Source organism: Mesoplodon densirostris, chromosome 2 (assembly GCF_025265405.1).
Source record: "Mesoplodon densirostris isolate mMesDen1 chromosome 2, mMesDen1 primary haplotype, whole genome shotgun sequence".
Lineage (NCBI taxonomy): Eukaryota > Metazoa > Chordata > Mammalia > Artiodactyla > Ziphiidae > Mesoplodon > Mesoplodon densirostris.
Window position 1 is genome coordinate 110116300 of NC_082662.1, and position 18300 is coordinate 110134599.

At 44.9% G+C, this 18300-nt stretch overlaps 3 non-coding genes across 3 annotated transcripts; all 3 read left to right on the top strand.

The window, feature by feature from the left end:
- Window positions 1-6039: 6039 nt before the first annotated feature.
- On the top strand, window positions 6040-6112 carry TRNAV-CAC (transfer RNA valine (anticodon CAC)). The gene has a single exon. It is a non-coding gene; the product is annotated as a tRNA-Val (tRNA).
- Window positions 6113-8332: 2220 nt separating this feature from the next.
- Window positions 8333-8406, top strand: TRNAN-GUU (transfer RNA asparagine (anticodon GUU)). The gene has a single exon. It is a non-coding gene; the product is annotated as a tRNA-Asn (tRNA).
- Window positions 8407-16325: 7919 nt separating this feature from the next.
- Window positions 16326-16398, top strand: TRNAV-CAC (transfer RNA valine (anticodon CAC)). The gene has a single exon. It is a non-coding gene; the product is annotated as a tRNA-Val (tRNA).
- The last annotated feature ends 1902 nt before the right edge of the window (window positions 16399-18300 follow it).

Below are 18300 nucleotides of genomic sequence, written 5' to 3' on the forward strand. Positions count from 1 at the left end.
TTAAATCAGACTACAGAAAGCAGAGGAAAGACATTTATATCATTAGAAACAAGCAGCAAAGTCAGCAACGTGAGCACTTGTGACAGCCCTACAAGTCAAGATTTAAACCTTCCAGAACTGTAAGTCAGTTCGGTCCTTAATACAGATGGATGAGGAGCAATGACTTCATGCACAGATACATACCCTGGAGACTCAATAGCATATCACAGAAGTACTCCGATTTTCATTAATGAGCTTCCTTCAAGGACCTAATGTGTCTCACGTATTTCATTTTCTTTCCCTCACTGTCAATTGCTGGTAACACATGTCGTTGCCTCTGCTTTCACCTTAAATAATGCTCACTAGTTTGATGAATTTTTTTCCCTTTAAATATATTTTCTCAGAAACAAAACAATATACTTTCTCTTCCTTGGGAGAGAATAGACAAATTAGGCCTCTAAAAATTTAAATTAATTAAAAACGAATCCCCCAATTAATTTCGGGAAAGTAATAATCACTTATATAAATTTAAAATAAGAAACTTAAGAATTTCTGGGAAAAATGCCTTACGACTTATGCTTTCAATGTGGTATTTATATAAGGAAACATTTTGTTATTGAATTGGTGACAAGGAACAATAACCGATTTAGCTGTAGATTAAATTAATGGTCTTGATTACTTGGAACAACAGTGAGAAATGAAATGAAATTGATTACAAAGATGACCCTTAATACTTTTAAGCAATTTAAATAATTTATACATTTTATATATCATGACGTTTAAAATGTTTATGTCATGTGGTGTGTTTTTATCGAGGTTACTCAGAAAACTTACACTGGTTTAATAATTTCGGTCTAAAAATGACTATATATATTTTTTCAGATTATCTTATAATGTAGAAAATAATGGTGGTATCGTATTCTGGTATGTAAGTCTTGGCTTTATTTTGGCTTGAACATCTGAGTTAAGTTGGACTTCCTCAATTTCCTATACTGGTTGTACCGGTTAAATAAGCAAACACATCCAGTAAGATTTCAACGTCTAAACATTTAAATTTATGTGTTGAAGTGTATTAAATATACTAGTCAAGTACATCAAATATACTAATATCTTTAAAGAGGAATGAATACTTGTAGTTCCAGAAACCAGACGACTCCATTATTCCACTTACAATTTTTGGTAAATATTTTTAGGTGTCATCTAATATGTGGATTCATATATACCAATATATGATTCCAACATTCTCATGTTCCAACACGTGTCAGCTTGAATTACAAGTTCAAGATCCAGAGTTAACTTTAATCCTTTGACTAACATTAAATCGATTTAATTAACGAATCATCTTTGGTTGCCTGCACATTCTCTCTGTCTTTGTCCTTCCCGTTTGCCCTAATTGCCTGATAGGTTGGCTGACAACAGGGCTTTCGTTGGGGAATGCTGTAGTTTTCTGGGTTCACATATATTTCTATATTTTGTAGGTTTGTGGCTGGTGCTGTGGCTATTCTTATGTGTTCCCTTGACAAAAGTGCAGTAGAGTGGCTTGTGTTTTCACTGCTCTGACACGTCGGAATCATCACCTTAATGCTGCGCACTGCACAGCTTCTGAAACCTTCTCAAAGCGCCTCCGTGCTTCTTGTTACGCGTTCATTTTTTGCATGGCACTTGCTTTTTATCACAGCAAGCACCAAAATCCAGCTTTGCAAAGAAATGATATCATTGAAAAGAATGTAGAATAATCTAATGTTGGCAGATTTTACTATGTAAATTACACCTCAATAAAGCTTACTTTTAAGAAAAAAGGACAAACAAAACCAAATGTTGACAGGATGGAGAGCACTGGAAATTCTTATTCATTTCTGGAAAGGGTATTAAAAAGGTTCAACAGGTTGGAAAAAAATTTGGCAGCATCCACTGAGGGTCATACATACACAGTTATATGCTGTGGGCCAGAAACCGTACTTTTAGCTGTGCTATACCTTTGACCTGTGCTCTCCAATATGATAGGCACGAGCCACATGTAGCCACTGACCACTTGAAAGTTGCTAGGGCCACGGGTTGTAATGATAATACTTTGGTGTAGTAGGTCTCCTAAAACATTAAAATAGATTAAACTAGAAAATTCAAAACTCCTTGTGACAGGTTTGAAAACTAATAAAGGGAAACGTCACTAAAATGAAGTCGGGAGGCCAGAAGTGGGAGCTCTCATGGGGTACCGCTCAAGTTCAAAGACAGGAAGTATCGTCCATTACAGACCCAAACAGAAGAAGCATCAATAGGAAAGAATCATCGACTACAGGCCCCAACAGAAAAACATGTACGTTGCATCTCCTGCAAGAAATCAGCCACTTGGCACTGAGAGACCGTCATCACCCTGAGCTTTCACTTTTCTCCAATGGACTTGGGTTCAAAACAAGCTCCCTCAGCTTCCTCCTCTTTCTCTGTAAAGCAAGGTTCCTTCCTGTCCTTTGTTTGTGGGACTTGCCTACGGCTTTTGCTATAGCTTGCTTGTCCTGAATTGCAATTCTTCCGCTATTCCTGAATACACCCTTTTTTGCTGGAAAAAAACAAAAAACAACCCCCCCCAACTTTTATATATTTTTATATCTGTACATTTTTTACATTTATTTTGCTTATTTGATTTGGCTGTGTTGGGTCTTCGTTGCTGGGCGAGGGCTTTCTCTAGTTGCAGTGATTGGGGCCTACTCTTCATTGTGGTGGTTTCTCTTGTTGCGGAGCGTGGGCTCTCGGCACGCAGGCGTCAGTAGTTGTGGCATGAGGGCTCAGTAGTTGTGACTCACGGGCTCTAGAGCGTAGGCTCAGTAGTTGTGGTGCACGGGCTTAGTTGCTCCACAACATGTGGGATCTTCCCGGACCAGGGCTCGACCCCGTGTCCCCTGCCTTGGCAGGCGGAGTCTTATCCAATGCGCAACCAGGGAACCCCACAAAAGTAGTATTTTTATAGTCAACACTGGCATTATTCTGCTGGAATGGGGTGCCCTAGAAAAATGTGTATGTCCACCAAAAGTCATAAAAAAATGTTCGTACCATTTCAGAATATCCTCAACTGGAAACAACTGAAATGTCCAACAGTATGTAGAGTTATATTCTTACAAGGAATACACACAGAGACAAAGAACTGCGTGAAAAATAGGGTTACATTTTATAGACGTAATGTTGAGCGAAAGAAGTCAGAACCATACCCCTCCAGCCCCCCAAACCCAGTGCATGCCCTGTGATCCAATTTATGAGAAAGTAACAGGCAGAGAGGTTGGGAGGGGTATGTGTGTGATTACTCTGAGCTCTTGCATGGCTAGAGTCATGAGGAAGCCTTTTGTGGTCTGGTAATTTTCCATACCTTAGTTATTCAGGTTGCTTCATCAGTTATTCACGTTGGTGTACACTGTTAATGGTTTTGGGACTGTACACTCTTTGTACTTTATGCATATTATGCCTCATTGTTTAAAAGTTTAATGCCACTTGGTTATTGCTAAAGTGATGTTGATACTTTTTCTTCTGCTTTGTCCTGGGCTAGGAGGAAAAGTAAGTTCAAAGTAGTTACTGGGATATTTTTGTTGTCCTCAGATTTTTGGCTTCCCTTCAGTATCGGATATCTGACTACTTACTTATAGGCTGCTCACAACCATTACCCTAAGCTGACATTCCACTCTTAATACTGTGTCAAAGAGAGAAGCAAGTGTTCGTGCTCAAACCTTGCTCTGTTAAGAATCAGTATGAGTCAAGGAGGGGGGGAGGGTATATGAAATTGAGAAGTTCTGATGAGGAAAGTAGTTCCATTAGGCTTAAGTCACTCAGAGGTGCCAAAGGGAGGACACTGGCAGGTAGTACACAAAGAAAAGCCGCCACATTCATTTCACCACTAAACTCTGAAGAATTTTTGGAGCATCCACACATAGCCCAAATCGTTTAGCTGATTAGTTCGGTACTTCACTAGATTAACCCGTCCAGACTAGGTGTTTGATGGCTTTCAGCTATCTGTTCCTCAAGGAAAGGGAAAACTCCCCTTTCTCATGCTGTGTGTGTGTGTGTGTGTGTGTGTGTGTGTGTGTGTGTGTGTTTCCTCTCTTCTCTTTTCTGGCTCTTTTATAAACCCTGTCTTTGTTTAATGACAACATGCTAATAACTGTTTCCCATTTTTATTAGTAACCATGTGAGCTAACTCATTCAGAATCTCTTTACGACTTGAAGTAAGTCAGAAAGAGGAAAACAAATATCGTATATTAACGCATACATGTGGAACCTAGAAAAATGGTTCAGATGAGCCGGTTTGCAGGGCAGAAAGAGAGCCACAGTCGTAGAGAACAAACATATGGACACCAACACGGGGAAAGTGGCAGAGGGGTTCGTGGTGGTGGGGTGAATTGGGAGATTGGGATTGACATATATACACTAATATGTATAAAATTACTAATAAGAACGTGCCGTATAAAACATAAACAAAATTCAAAAATAATCTCTTTACTACTAATGTTGAAGTATGCTTTTCATATTCACATCTGTATACACTATATTGGTAGCTTTGAAATGTATTCTTGGGTGGAGACTGCCATGGAAAGGGAAAGTTTAGGCCTTAAATTGTTGGACGATAGGTCCTTCTTAGTCTTTAAATAGACAGTTTCCAGTTAGTGTGTGTTTAACAAACGCATCGTCATCCTCTCTGCGTCTAACGTCGTTGCTTCTCCAAAGGTCCTGTTTACTCTTCCTCTTCTTCTTCTTCATTTCATTAGTTACTTTGTGGAGTTTTGTAGGCCTGCCTTTCAATCTTCTTTTCCTTTTGAAATCTTGGAGGTTGAACAAGGAAGCGATGCAAAGCTCAGTGAAGTTTTCTCAGTTACCCGTGAGCATGGTGGCCAAGGCGAAGGGCTCTGGAGGCAAAGTGCCTGGGTCTGAGTGCTGGCTGTCACTGTCACGGGGGTGAGACGCTGAAAAGGTTAGCTCAGCTTTTCAGTGCCTCAGTGTTCTCATCTGCAACAAGGGGTGGTAATGTCCTACACTGTCTTCCAGAGTTGTTATGTGGACTTAGTAAGTTATTCCACAGGAAAGCACTGAGGAACAGTGCTGGTCACTCAGTAAAGGTCGAGAAAGCTGGTATTATCGTTATTATGAAGTCTTTTATTTCCCCTTCTAACTGCACCACTGCTGACTTTCAACGTTCCCCAGAACAAACTACGATTGTTTAAATGTTTAGCTGACCTCTTCTCCCTCATATTAGTGACCTGCATGTGGAAGATTGGTTGGTTTGGATGGTGATCTAACTGGTGATCTAAAGGCAGTGGGGGACTGGATCCAACTTCATCAGATTCTTGGACCTTGGGCAGGCATGACGATTGTTTAGCTCATGGTAGACAATCTCTTGCACATGTTCCTCCAGCAAGAGCTTTTCACAGACAGTCAGACATACCTTAAGTATTATAAGACATGTGCAAGTATGTACCAGTGACCTGTCTTTTTGGTTGTTGCTGTTTGAAGAAACCAAAGGAAGAAAATAGAATTTACCTGGAAGTTGTAGATTTCCTCCTTCAGTTAGGACGGAGTGTTTGTAGCAAGCTAGCATTCACCCTGAAAACGACTAAGTCAAGTGTGGATTAAAGGAATTCTGTTTGAAGCCTTTGGAGGAATGCAGCTAGGACCCACAGGATCAGCTCCAGAGAGAGAGAAGCTCACTGGCATGAACCTAATTCTCTCCCTTTTCCCCTTAGGCCCAAAGGGCACTTGCACGAATCCCCGGCTCCCGCGGCTTCTGGGAGCGGAGGAGTCAGCAGGGGCGACCCCTGCAGTCGGGGGCATAGCTGTGGATCCGAGGACTCTGCGGTCGGTGTGGGAGCCCAAAGGCCGACTGTGGGAGGCTCGGGGGTCCTCCGTTCGGGGCAGGCTCGGAACCCTAAAACCAGGGCCTCTCGGAAGCCGCAGTCTCCTTGCCTGAGAGATCTTGGGGCTTCAAGGTTCATTCTTCAGTTTCAAAAGTTGGCGACTTTTTCAAGGATAGCGGTGGCAGGACCTACGGATTTCAGGGATGTGTCACCAAGCTGTCGCACCCGCCGTGTTTCCGTAGTGTAGCGGTTATCACGTTCGCCTCACACGCGAAAGGTCCCCGGTTCGAAACCGGGCGGAAACAAGCGTTCTGCCTTCCTGCGCTTTTTACCTTCGCATTCAAACAACCAAAACGGGCGAAAGGCAGGGGGTGAGGCAGCGGGCGCAGCTGCATTTTCCATCCCCAAGGTACAGGGCAGGAGTTCCGTTGCTGCCTGAGAGCCTGCGCAGCACTAGGAGGCAGCCCTCCTTTCTCCGCTCTGAGTCACTGCGGAGTCCAGGCCACAGCCAGCTGAGCCAAGTGCGCAAAGGACAAGGCTGACTTCGGGTCCTTTTTACATCCGGAAATCCCCTCACCTCCTAAGCGGGAGCCGAAATCTCCTGCACATGTTCACGCGAGTTATGTCTCTGGACACCAAGGAGTTCGTCCCTGGCTTGGCTTCACACAACTTCATCCCCTCACACTTGGCTTTCCCCCACCTCGGCCCACTCACGCAACAGTTTGCTGTGCGTGACGGAACAAAAGAGACCGAGCCCAACTGTGCACCGGGGACTCGAGCCAAAGACACGGAAATGAACAACGTCAGGCTCCACGAATTGAGCTGGTCGCGGAGGGGCAGGAGCCCGTACCGGTGCCGTTAACCAGGAGAGCCCCCAGAGCCAGGGCAGACAGCAGGAAGCGGACGGATCCGCCCATCACCTGCTGACATCCCAGTTGGCACCGGACTCAAGAGAAAACCGAGGTTCAGAAAGAGAGCATGACCTTGGCTCGGCAGCACACAGCGCTGAAGTTAGACCAGGACGGACCTTGTGTCCTGTCTCAGAGCCCAAAGCGTCGCCCAAGACTGGAGAGGTGAAGGGTGATGAGCAGCCGGGCAAGGGCTGGGAGCCTTGCACAGCTGCATTCAGCCCTGGGCTTCTGGGAAATCTCCGTTCCTGCTCTCCGGGTCTCTGAAGTGTAATCTTTACTTTTACGATATTCATCCGGAGACGCTAGGTCGGGGCTCCTCAATGGTTCCCTGGTGGTCTAGTGGCTAGGATTCGGCGCTTTCACCGCTGCGGCCCGGGTTCGATTCCCGGTCAGGGAAGCCTTTCTTTTCTTTTTTCTTTTTTTTCCCCTTTTTTCCCCGCCTCAGCGTCTCCACTGGCAGGAGTCTTCCTCTTCCCGCCCCGCCCAGAGCTGTGTTTCACTTCAAGGTTCAGATGCAGAAGAGCTTCTGCACTGAGTCCACAAATACCGGGGAGTTCTGGCCTCAGGGTCCTTGACATCGCGCAGGCTGGAGGAGGTGAGATGTAATGAACAGCCTGGGCTGGCCAGCTCTCGCCTCGGCTCTTTTCTCCCTGCGTGTTACAAACCCGAAGACTTATTTACAGAGTTTTCATCCCAAGGGCATCGGGGACCCGAGTTCCAAAAATTCATTAAAAACCAAAACCAAAACCCTTTGAAACGTACAAAAAATTTGCAAGAGTCATAACAGCGTATATTCTATACGTAAGTGCACAGTAAACATTTTCCCACGTTGCGTTTCTCACTCTCTCTCCGTATAGAAGAATGGCGACACCACTTGAGAGTTCCTTGCAGACGTCTCCACTCAAGAGTGCTCCTTTCGTTTGGCGTGTCTCTCAAAGCCAACTTCTGCGGGACTTGTCCTCCAAGACCAGGGGAAGCCTTTGTCCTCGCGAGGAGGCGCCCTTGCCCTTTCAGGACCCTGAAATCCGTTCTCTTCAGGCTGTAGAGAAGCTTCAGGAGGAGTTTTATTCAGCTCCCCGCGAAGTGCAGGCCAGGCACGTTCTGTGCTAGTAGGAATCCCCCCGGGCCGGCTGCCCTCCGGTCTCCTTCCGGTTGCCTTGGCGGGCAGTGGGGTCTTGGGTCAGCCCGAGCGCTGGAACCGCCTACCTCGGGAAAGGCCCTTCAGGGAAGTGCAGCTGCCCCTTGGCTGTTGCCTGGATCTGTGTGCCCTGCAGGATGCGTAAAGGGTTCTGACAGGACACAGAGGGGACGAATCCTTCCCTGTAGTGAGTGGGAGGATGAGAGGACCAGATGGGAAATGCGTCAAAGGGAGGGGGAATATTCTCAAGTGCTTGTCAGAATTGTCTGCATGGGTGGCTGCCCTATGATAATAGTGCTTAGTGTTGTCTTTTCCCGACCTTGACCCAGTCTCAGATCCAGTGTGATTAACTGCTCTAAACCTTCCGTTTTTCCGAGGCTTTGGAACTGGTACCATTTTCCTGCGAGAAAGGCGGCACATCCTGGGAATTAGTAAGTGTCTTCTCCACAGAGAGTCCAGGAGAGTCACGTGTCGCTGTCTCTGTGGCGCAATGGGTTAGCGCGTTCGGCTGTTAATCGAAAGGTTGGTGGTTCGAGCCCACCCAGGGACGGTGGGAGAGGTTTTAGAACCCATTCAGCGTTTTCCGTGTTGATTACCGTTCCCGGTGTTCCATGCTGATTATTACCTGGATATCTGCTCCCACAGAGTTTACCGAACTGCGTTCAGGGGTCCTATCCACCTCACGACTGCTGCCAGTCTTGGGCCACACTCCCCTTCCCAGCTCTATTGTCTGTCGTCTCTATTGGACTCTATACTTGCCTAACTTAAGGCCTCCTGAAAAAGACCGAGGAATCCATGGTCTGGTGGGATAAAGTCTTTATTCTGCCAAAGCTATACACTTGGACAAGAAAGTCCTATTTTATGTGTGTCAAACTTTTCACCTGTGAACGTTAGTAATTGTTCTGGGAATGATGTTATCAGTGAACTCATCATCATAATTCTCCTCTGCATTATTTTTGATAAAGGCATTTCTTCCATGGTTGTGTATTATTTGGTTTCATGGTTTCACGATGACGAATATGCTGCAACCATCATTATTGGACGCACACCTCTGACCACTCGTGCAGGTGTTTCCATAGCGCAGAGAACTAGAAGTGCAAGTGCTACCTTTAGTGTTTCTATGCTTCTAATGTTGGTAAATCCTTCAAATTTTCCTTCCACAGAAGTGGGACGGAATCCTATTCCATTTTATTTTCCAGTCTTTCAATGTCCCTTTCTTCATTTACTTGCCAACACAGCAACCTTTCTGTACATCTCTCTATGATAGTCTAACTAATAAAGGGAGCAGTGCCCTCCCGACATAACTAAGGGGAAGGACAGCAGAGGGACGCTGTGGGCATTACACAGAGATATTCCATTGCATATGTCTGAAAGCTAAACATTCAATATTTTTAAAATCCTCCAATAACTGTCATTGTTTTCTCTGCTGACCTAAGTCAACAGGGTCCAGAGAAGACTGCCCAGAATGACCTCTTTGATAACGTCCTGCCAAGCAACTTATCCAAAGAGAAGAACCTCGCTGATCCCAGAGGTTTTTTCCTTCTCCCCTTTTCTCTTTCATTTATAAAGTTTGGTTATACTTTTAATTTGATGACAACAATCTAATGCCTGTCCTTCCTCCTATAAAGTGGGGAATTAGCATGGGAATAAGTGTTCCTATGTTATTCCTTGACAGTTTTTTGTTTGTTTGTTTGTTTGTTATTTGGCTGTGACTATAAAAATTAGCCCATCTAAGACACACCGTGGGAGCCAACAGAATCCTGCCCGCCCCCCACAGGTTCCTGCTTCAGACCTGGACCCTTAGAGTTATCAGCTCATGTTTGCTCTGTTCTGTTAAATCTCATGTGCAGAAATTGAGCATTTTGGCTTTTTCATGTTGTGTGGTTACTGGACAAGGATTTTCTCTCTCTCTCTCTCTCTCTCTCTCTCTCTCTCTCTCTCTCTCTCTCATTTGTGCATCACTAATTTCTCCTCTCAGTGTGGGATTGTGGTTTTAATTTTAGGAAGTGAACTTCTGGGGATAATCCCTGTTGGGTGGCGGTTGACAGGGATCTATTCCCTGTTAGGTAGAAGATGACAGCTACTCCGGACCATGAGTCTTTTTTCTCTGATGCTTGTCCTGAGGATTCTGCTATTTCCTGGTCTGTGACACCGCAGCAGTGAGAAGCTGTCCAGCTCTTGTCTTTCCGCTATTTGGTGAAAAACCACGTGGGCCCAGTCAATCCTTGTCAATAAGTGCAAAAGTGTAGTAGCTACAATAAGGATGATCTTAATATGCAATGGTTCCCTCATAAGGAACTCAACATTAATAAGGGGTTATTACAGGAAGAATATTGAATTTTTAGCATGGAATAGGCAGCTTTCCTTCATTGGTATACTCAAGTTTCTGAATAACTGAAAAAATGCAAACAAATGTCCTCTAGGGATTGCTTAAATCAGACTACAGAAAGCAGAGGAAAGACATTTATATCATTAGAAACAAGCAGCAAAGTCAGCAACGTGAGCACTTGTGACAGCCCTACAAGTCAAGATTTAAACCTTCCAGAACTGTAAGTCAGTTCGGTCCTTAATACAGATGGATGAGGAGCAATGACTTCATGCACAGATACATACCCTGGAGACTCAATAGCATATCACAGAAGTACTCCGATTTTCATTAATGAGCTTCCTTCAAGGACCTAATGTGTCTCACGTATTTCATTTTCTTTCCCTCACTGTCAATTGCTGGTAACACATGTCGTTGCCTCTGCTTTCACCTTAAATAATGCTCACTAGTTTGATGAATTTTTTTCCCTTTAAATATATTTTCTCAGAAACAAAACAATATACTTTCTCTTCCTTGGGAGAGAATAGACAAATTAGGCCTCTAAAAATTTAAATTAATTAAAAACGAATCCCCCAATTAATTTCGGGAAAGTAATAATCACTTATATAAATTTAAAATAAGAAACTTAAGAATTTCTGGGAAAAATGCCTTACGACTTATGCTTTCAATGTGGTATTTATATAAGGAAACATTTTGTTATTGAATTGGTGACAAGGAACAATAACCGATTTAGCTGTAGATTAAATTAATGGTCTTGATTACTTGGAACAACAGTGAGAAATGAAATGAAATTGATTACAAAGATGACCCTTAATACTTTTAAGCAATTTAAATAATTTATACATTTTATATATCATGACGTTTAAAATGTTTATGTCATGTGGTGTGTTTTTATCGAGGTTACTCAGAAAACTTACACTGGTTTAATAATTTCGGTCTAAAAATGACTATATATATTTTTTCAGATTATCTTATAATGTAGAAAATAATGGTGGTATCGTATTCTGGTATGTAAGTCTTGGCTTTATTTTGGCTTGAACATCTGAGTTAAGTTGGACTTCCTCAATTTCCTATACTGGTTGTACCGGTTAAATAAGCAAACACATCCAGTAAGATTTCAACGTCTAAACATTTAAATTTATGTGTTGAAGTGTATTAAATATACTAGTCAAGTACATCAAATATACTAATACCTTTAAAGAGGAATGAATACTTGTAGTTCCAGAAACCAGACGACTCCATTATTCCACTTACAATTTTTGGTAAATATTTTTAGGTGTCATCTAATATGTGGATTCATATATACCAATATATGATTCCAACATTCTCATGTTCCAACACGTGTCAGCTTGAATTACAAGTTCAAGATCCAGAGTTAACTTTAATCCTTTGACTAACATTAAATCGATTTAATTAACGAATCATCTTTGGTTGCCTGCACATTCTCTCTGTCTTTGTCCTTCCCGTTTGCCCTAATTGCCTGATAGGTTGGCTGACAACAGGGCTTTCGTTGGGGAATGCTGTAGTTTTCTGGGTTCACATATATTTCTATATTTTGTAGGTTTGTGGCTGGTGCTGTGGCTATTCTTATGTGTTCCCTTGACAAAAGTGCAGTAGAGTGGCTTGTGTTTTCACTGCTCTGACACGTCGGAATCATCACCTTAATGCTGCGCACTGCACAGCTTCTGAAACCTTCTCAAAGCGCCTCCGTGCTTCTTGTTACGCGTTCATTTTTTGCATGGCACTTGCTTTTTATCACAGCAAGCACCAAAATCCAGCTTTGCAAAGAAATGATATCATTGAAAAGAATGTAGAATAATCTAATGTTGGCAGATTTTACTATGTAAATTACACCTCAATAAAGCTTACTTTTAAGAAAAAAGGACAAACAAAACCAAATGTTGACAGGATGGAGAGCACTGGAAATTCTTATTCATTTCTGGAAAGGGTATTAAAAAGGTTCAACAGGTTGGAAAAAAATTTGGCAGCATCCACTGAGGGTCATACATACACAGTTATATGCTGTGGGCCAGAAACCGTACTTTTAGCTGTGCTATACCTTTGACCTGTGCTCTCCAATATGATAGGTACGAGCCACATGTAGCCACTGACCACTTGAAAGTTGCTAGGGCCACGGGTTGTAATGATAATACTTTGGTGTAGTAGGTCTCCTAAAACATTAAAATAGATTAAACTAGAAAATTCAAAACTCCTTGTGACAGGTTTGAAAACTAATAAAGGGAAACGTCACTAAAATGAAGTCGGGAGGCCAGAAGTGGGAGCTCTCATGGGGTACCGCTCAAGTTCAAAGACAGGAAGTATCGTCCATTACAGACCCAAACAGAAGAAGCATCAATAGGAAAGAATCATCGACTACAGGCCCCAACAGAAAAACATGTACGTTGCATCTCCTGCAAGAAATCAGCCACTTGGCACTGAGAGACCGTCATCACCCTGAGCTTTCACTTTTCTCCAATGGACTTGGGTTCAAAACAAGCTCCCTCAGCTTCCTCCTCTTTCTCTGTAAAGCAAGGTTCCTTCCTGTCCTTTGTTTGTGGGACTTGCCTACGGCTTTTGCTATAGCTTGCTTGTCCTGAATTGCAATTCTTCCGCTATTCCTGAATACACCCTTTTTTGCTGGAAAAAAACAAAAAACAACCCCCCCCAACTTTTATATATTTTTATATCTGTACATTTTTTACATTTATTTTGCTTATTTGATTTGGCTGTGTTGGGTCTTCGTTGCTGGGCGAGGGCTTTCTCTAGTTGCAGTGATTGGGGCCTACTCTTCATTGTGGTGGTTTCTCTTGTTGCGGAGCGTGGGCTCTCGGCACGCAGGCGTCAGTAGTTGTGGCATGAGGGCTCAGTAGTTGTGACTCACGGGCTCTAGAGCGTAGGCTCAGTAGTTGTGGTGCACGGGCTTAGTTGCTCCACAACATGTGGGATCTTCCCGGACCAGGGCTCGACCCCGTGTCCCCTGCCTTGGCAGGAGGAGTCTTATCCAATGCGCAACCAGGGAACCCCACAAAAGTAGTATTTTTATAGTCAACACTGGCATTATTCTGCTGGAATGGGGTGCCCTAGAAAAATGTGTATGTCCACCAAAAGTCATAAAAAAATGTTCGTACCATTTCAGAATATCCTCAACTGGAAACAACTGAAATGTCCAACAGTATGTAGAGTTATATTCTTACAAGGAATACACACAGAGACAAAGAACTGCGTGAAAAATAGGGTTACATTTTATAGACGTAATGTTGAGCGAAAGAAGTCAGAACCATACCCCTCCAGCCCCCCAAACCCAGTGCATGCCCTGTGATCCAATTTATGAGAAAGTAACAGGCAGAGAGGTTGGGAGGGGTATGTGTGTGATTACTCTGAGCTCTTGCATGGCTAGAGTCATGAGGAAGCCTTTTGTGGTCTGGTAATTTTCCATACCTTAGTTATTCAGGTTGCTTCATCAGTTATTCACGTTGGTGTACACTGTTAATGGTTTTGGGACTGTACACTCTTTGTACTTTATGCATATTATGCCTCATTGTTTAAAAGTTTAATGCCACTTGGTTATTGCTAAAGTGATGTTGATACTTTTTCTTCTGCTTTGTCCTGGGCTAGGAGGAAAAGTAAGTTCAAAGTAGTTACTGGGATATTTTTGTTGTCCTCAGATTTTTGGCTTCCCTTCAGTATCGGATATCTGACTACTTACTTATAGGCTGCTCACAACCATTACCCTAAGCTGACATTCCACTCTTAATACTGTGTCAAAGAGAGAAGCAAGTGTTCGTGCTCAAACCTTGCTCTGTTAAGAATCAGTATGAGTCAAGGAGGGGGGGAGGGTATATGAAATTGAGAAGTTCTGATGAGGAAAGTAGTTCCATTAGGCTTAAGTCACTCAGAGGTGCCAAAGGGAGGACACTGGCAGGTAGTACACAAAGAAAAGCCGCCACATTCATTTCACCACTAAACTCTGAAGAATTTTTGGAGCATCCACACATAGCCCAAATCGTTTAGCTGATTAGTTCGGTACTTCACTAGATTAACCCGTCCAGACTAGGTGTTTGATGGCTTTCAGCTATCTGTTCCTCAAGGAAAGGGAAAACTCCCCTTTCTCATGCTGTGTGTGTGTGTGTGTGTGTGTGTGTGTGTGTGTGTGTGTGTTTCCTCTCTTCTCTTTTCTGGCTCTTTTATAAACCCTGTCTTTGTTTAATGACAACATGCTAATAACTGTTTCCCATTTTTATTAGTAACCATGTGAGCTAACTCATTCAGAATCTCTTTACGACTTGAAGTAAGTCAGAAAGAGGAAAACAAATATCGTATATTAACGCATACATGTGGAACCTAGAAAAATGGTTCAGATGAGCCGGTTTGCAGGGCAGAAAGAGAGCCACAGTCGTAGAGAACAAACATATGGACACCAACACGGGGAAAGTGGCAGAGGGGTTCGTGGTGGTGGGGTGAATTGGGAGATTGGGATTGACATATATACACTAATATGTATAAAATTACTAATAAGAACGTGCCGTATAAAACATAAACAAAATTCAAAAATAATCTCTTTACTACTAATGTTGAAGTATGCTTTTCATATTCACATCTGTATACACTATATTGGTAGCTTTGAAATGTATTCTTGGGTGGAGACTGCCATGGAAAGGGAAAGTTTAGGCCTTAAATTGTTGGACGATAGGTCCTTCTTAGTCTTTAAATAGACAGTTTCCAGTTAGTGTGTGTTTAACAAACGCATCGTCATCCTCTCTGCGTCTAACGTCGTTGCTTCTCCAAAGGTCCTGTTTACTCTTCCTCTTCTTCTTCTTCATTTCATTAGTTACTTTGTGGAGTTTTGTAGGCCTGCCTTTCAATCTTCTTTTCCTTTTGAAATCTTGGAGGTTGAACAAGGAAGCGATGCAAAGCTCAGTGAAGTTTTCTCAGTTACCCGTGAGCATGGTGGCCAAGGCGAAGGGCTCTGGAGGCAAAGTGCCTGGGTCTGAGTGCTGGCTGTCACTGTCACGGGGGTGAGACGCTGAAAAGGTTAGCTCAGCTTTTCAGTGCCTCAGTGTTCTCATCTGCAACAAGGGGTGGTAATGTCCTACACTGTCTTCCAGAGTTGTTATGTGGACTTAGTAAGTTATTCCACAGGAAAGCACTGAGGAACAGTGCTGGTCACTCAGTAAAGGTCGAGAAAGCTGGTATTATCGTTATTATGAAGTCTTTTATTTCCCCTTCTAACTGCACCACTGCTGACTTTCAACGTTCCCCAGAACAAACTACGATTGTTTAAATGTTTAGCTGACCTCTTCTCCCTCATATTAGTGACCTGCATGTGGAAGATTGGTTGGTTTGGATGGTGATCTAACTGGTGATCTAAAGGCAGTGGGGGACTGGATCCAACTTCATCAGATTCTTGGACCTTGGGCAGGCATGACGATTGTTTAGCTCATGGTAGACAATCTCTTGCACATGTTCCTCCAGCAAGAGCTTTTCACAGACAGTCAGACATACCTTAAGTATTATAAGACATGTGCAAGTATGTACCAGTGACCTGTCTTTTTGGTTGTTGCTGTTTGAAGAAACCAAAGGAAGAAAATAGAATTTACCTGGAAGTTGTAGATTTCCTCCTTCAGTTAGGACGGAGTGTTTGTAGCAAGCTAGCATTCACCCTGAAAACGACTAAGTCAAGTGTGGATTAAAGGAATTCTGTTTGAAGCCTTTGGAGGAATGCAGCTAGGACCCACAGGATCAGCTCCAGAGAGAGAGAAGCTCACTGGCATGAACCTAATTCTCTCCCTTTTCCCCTTAGGCCCAAAGGGCACTTGCACGAATCCCCGGCTCCCGCGGCTTCTGGGAGCGGAGGAGTCAGCAGGGGCGACCCCTGCAGTCGGGGGCATAGCTGTGGATCCGAGGACTCTGCGGTCGGTGTGGGAGCCCAAAGGCCGACTGTGGGAGGCTCGGGGGTCCTCCGTTCGGGGCAGGCTCGGAACCCTAAAACCAGGGCCTCTCGGAAGCCGCAGTCTCCTTGCCTGAGAGATCTTGGGGCTTCAAGGTTCATTCTTCAGTTTCAAAAGTTGGCGACTTTTTCAAGGATAGCGGTGGCAGGACCTACGGATTTCAGGGATGTGTCACCAAGCTGTCGCACCCGCCGTGTTTCCGTAGTGTAGCGGTTATCACGTTCGCCTCACACGCGAAAGGTCTCCGGTTCGAAACCGGGCGGAAACAAGCGTTCTGCCTTCCTGCGCTTTTTACCTTCGCATTCAAACAACCAAAACGGGCGAAAGGCAGGGGGTGAGGCAGCGGGCGCAGCTGCATTTTCCATCCCCAAGGTACAGGGCAGGAGTTCCGTTGCTGCCTGAGAGCCTGCGCAGCACTAGGAGGCAGCCCTCCTTTCTCCGCTCTGAGTCACTGCGGAGTCCAGGCCACAGCCAGCTGAGCCAAGTGCGCAAAGGACAAGGCTGACTTCGGGTCCTTTTTACATCCGGAAATCCCCTCACCTCCTAAGCGGGAGCCGAAATCTCCTGCACATGTTCACGCGAGTTATGTCTCTGGACACCAAGGAGTTCGTCCCTGGCTTGGCTTCACACAACTTCATCCCCTCACACTTGGCTTTCCCCCACCTCGGCCCACTCACGCAACAGTTTGCTGTGCGTGACGGAACAAAAGAGACCGAGCCCAACTGTGCACCGGGGACTCGAGCCAAAGACACGGAAATGAACAACGTCAGGCTCCACGAATTGAGCTGGTCGCGGAGGGGCAGGAGCCCGTACCGGTGCCGTTAACCAGGAGAGCCCCCAGAGCCAGGGCAGACAGCAGGAAGCGGACGGATCCGCCCATCACCTGCTGACATCCCAGTTGGCACCGGACTCAAGAGAAAACCGAGGTTCAGAAAGAGAGCATGACCTTGGCTCGGCAGCACACAGCGCTGAAGTTAGACCAGGACGGACCTTGTGTCCTGTCTCAGAGCCCAAAGCGTCGCCCAAGACTGGAGAGGTGAAGGGTGATGAGCAGCCGGGCAAGGGCTGGGAGCCTTGCACAGCTGCATTCAGCCCTGGGCTTCTGGGAAATCTCCGTTCCTGCTCTCCGGGTCTCTGAAGTGTAATCTTTACTTTTACGATATTCATCCGGAGACGCTAGGTCGGGGCTCCTCAATGGTTCCCTGGTGGTCTAGTGGCTAGGATTCGGCGCTTTCACCGCTGCGGCCCGGGTTCGATTCCCGGTCAGGGAAGCCTTTCTTTTCTTTTTTCTTTTTTTTCCCCTTTTTTCCCCGCCTCAGCGTCTCCACTGGCAGGAGTCTTCCTCTTCCCGCCCCGCCCAGAGCTGTGTTTCACTTCAAGGTTCAGATGCAGAAGAGCTTCTGCACTGAGTCCACAAATACCGGGGAGTTCTGGCCTCAGGGTCCTTGACATCGCGCAGGCTGGAGGAGGTGAGATGTAATGAACAGCCTGGGCTGGCCAGCTCTCGCCTCGGCTCTTTTCTCCCTGCGTGTTACAAACCCGAAGACTTATTTACAGAGTTTTCATCCCAAGGGCATCGGGGACCCGAGTTCCAAAAATTCATTAAAAACCAAAACCAAAACCCTTTGAAACGTACAAAAAATTTGCAAGAGTCATAACAGCGTATATTCTATACGTAAGTGCACAGTAAACATTTTCCCACGTTGCGTTTCTCACTCTCTCTCCGTATAGAAGAATGGCGACACCACTTGAGAGTTCCTTGCAGACGTCTCCACTCAAGAGTGCTCCTTTCGTTTGGCGTGTCTCTCAAAGCCAACTTCTGCGGGACTTGTCCTCCAAGACCAGGGGAAGCCTTTGTCCTCGCGAGGAGGCGCCCTTGCCCTTTCAGGACCCTGAAATCCGTTCTCTTCAGGCTGTAGAGAAGCTTCAGGAGGAGTTTTATTCAGCTCCCCGCGAAGTGCAGGCCAGGCACGTTCTGTGCTAGTAGGAATCCCCCCGGGCCGGCTGCCCTCCGGTCTCCTTCCGGTTGCCTTGGCGGGCAGTGGGGTCTTGGGTCAGCCCGAGCGCTGGAACCGCCTACCTCGGGAAAGGCCCTTCAGGGAAGTGCAGCTGCCCCTTGGCTGTTGCCTGGATCTGTGTGCCCTGCAGGATGCGTAAAGGGTTCTGACAG